The following is a 2,501-nucleotide window of genomic DNA, read 5'->3' on the forward strand; positions in this document are numbered from 1 at the left end:
AGGATGAAACCATAGTGGATAGGCAAGAGGGAGAGAGCGAGCGTAGATTACGCTGAAAGGTGAACTGCAGAGGAGTGTGTGTTGTGTCAGGAGTCAGTATGAGATTAAGAGTGATGAGAAAGTGATCTGAGGTGTGCAATGGAGTAACTACAGTGTTGTCTGTGGAGCAGTAGCGTGTGTAGATAAGGTCCAATTGGTAACCTGATTTCTGAGTAGTCGTAGTAGATACTCGCTTAAGGTTAGAGCAGGTCAGTAGAGTGGTGAAGTCTGTCGCCTGGTGTTTTTCAAGGTGGATGTTGAAGTCACAGAGTAGTACCAGACGTTTATCATTCTCAGGGAAGTTAGAGAGTAACACATCCAACTCCTACAAGAAGTTACCCAGTTGACCTGGAGGACAATACATAACTACAACATGGATTTTAACAGGACGAGTAATAGTGATTTAGTGTGGTTCAAATGAACTGTTGCCAGATAGAGATGGTAAGGGATCGAATTTCCAATCATGTGAGATAAGCAAACCAGTACCTCCACCCCTCCCAATCGGGCGAGGGGTGTGTGAAAAAGTGAAATTAGTTGAGAGGGCCGCAGGAGTGGCAGTGTCCTCTGATTTGATCCAGGTCTCAGTTAGGGCCATGAGGCTGAGACGTGAATGAGTCGCGACACCAGACACCGCAAGACTTCAACAGCACATGAATGAATACACTAAACAGACAAACTTTCCCATAACAAATGAGCTACAAATCAAATGAGAAAGGATGCAGTACTCACACAGTTGCTGTCTTTCCTGTTGTTCGATTGCTTCTCTCTTAGCAATCGAGTTACCCCTTTATTCCCACAAATATTACATATTGTTCCCTTATACCTACACATAAGTACTTTATAGTTACACTGTAATTCTCGGCTGGGATCGTGCAGAGCCTCTGAAGCCCTTCCTTTGAAACGGCATTGATTTGGACCTTCAACCCGTTTGTTGCCATTGAAATCCATTATATGGAGAAAAATCCTGGAATGTTTTCCTCAAAAACTTAATTTCTTTTCGACTGAAGAAAGAAAGACATGAACATCTTGGATGAGATGGGGGTGAGGAAATTATCAGAAAAGTTATGGACCATGTGTGGCCCTTGTCTTAAATGCAGCTGTGGGTCAACACAGGACTGTCATTCATTGCTGTATATGGACAGGGAGAAAATGTTTAAATTATGACACAAATTATTAAAGTGGTTTTATATGGTGCCTGGGAAAGGACGGCTCAGTTCAGTGAGTCATATTAACCTTTGGGAACGTCACAGCATCCTGAAGCCATGACATATGAACATGGGTGGAGCATGATAATATGTTATGAGCAGCTGCAGTATCTCTCAGCTGTATCAGTGCAGTCACTGTGACGTCTGACTGACACAGGTTTTTGTACGACTCTTTATCACTGTGTGAACACACCTTTACTGTTGATCCAGTGATAACTCAAACAGTAATAATCTCCTGTATCTTCAGTCTGGACTCCACTGATGGTCAGAGTGAAATCAGTTCCATGATCGGCTCCATTTCCACTGAATCTAGATGGCGTTCCAGCAGCAAGGGTTCTGATGCTGTGTACTAAACGTTTAGGAGCTTCTCCAGGTTTCTGCAGGTACCAGGAGACACAAGACTTACAGTCACCATCTGACCGGCGTCCAATGGAGCTGCTGGTCTTACAGGTCAGAGTGACTGTGTGTCCGTTCTGAACATGTTTCTCTGTCGGAGTCTGAATTACTGTCACCTGCCCAGTAGAATCTAAAGAACATCGAAAAAGACATTTTGCATTTCTCAACTGAAAAATACTTTTCATTTTAACTGCTAATAATCCATGCATTAAAGTACAAGATCTTACCTTCAAAATACATTCCTAAGATCAGGAAGAAGATGATGAATGCCATTTTAGTTGTTGTGTCTGTTATTATGATTGAGTGTCAGTCATGAAGTGTTAAACTCACAGCACTATAAACACTCTCAGACTGAAGCATTTGCTGACAATGCAAAGAAGTGGGCAGGATTTACAACAGCTTGTGCTCAGAAAATTTTGCAGTAACTGTATATCCTTTATAATTAGCGGTTTATTGCAGATTTATTTGAATGAAAAACTACTCTTTACAATTGCAAATGTTCTGAAATAAATAGCCTTTTTGAAAGGACGCCTAGACTTTTCTTGACATAAATGTTTACAGAAGCTACATTACTGAGAGAATTATCCTCAAATTTGAATCAAAACATGATCAGACATTCAGTTTTATATTTAGGTTATTGTAAGGCCCTTAACATTAAAGTCTCATCATTTTTTCCCTAAGTGAATTTCAATAAAAAAAAAAAAGTGAGTCTTTTGAATCGGTCTCTGTTGCCGATAAACAAAAAATAAATCAAGCCAGTATAAATACAACAGAAAAGAAACAAAACAACTTAACAGCACGTCATGCAACCCATATCAGTCAATTCCCAACTTCCAACGAGGCAAACTTTCTTTCCTCCCT

General features: G+C 40.6%; 1 gene segment (V, D, J or C); it reads right to left on the bottom strand.

Moving 5' to 3' along the window:
• Nucleotides 1–1,126: 1,126 nt before the first annotated feature.
• On the bottom strand, nt 1,127–1,913 carry LOC307121294 (immunoglobulin kappa variable 3-15-like). The segment is given in 3 exons: nt 1,868–1,913; nt 1,438–1,770; nt 1,127–1,167 (listed from the first exon to the last, which is right to left on the bottom strand).
• Between the last annotated feature and the right edge of the window lie 588 nt (nt 1,914–2,501).

This window comes from Gobio gobio (assembly GCF_949357685.1).
Source record: "Gobio gobio genome assembly, chromosome: 25".
Classification (NCBI taxonomy): Eukaryota; Metazoa; Chordata; class Actinopteri; order Cypriniformes; family Gobionidae; genus Gobio; species Gobio gobio.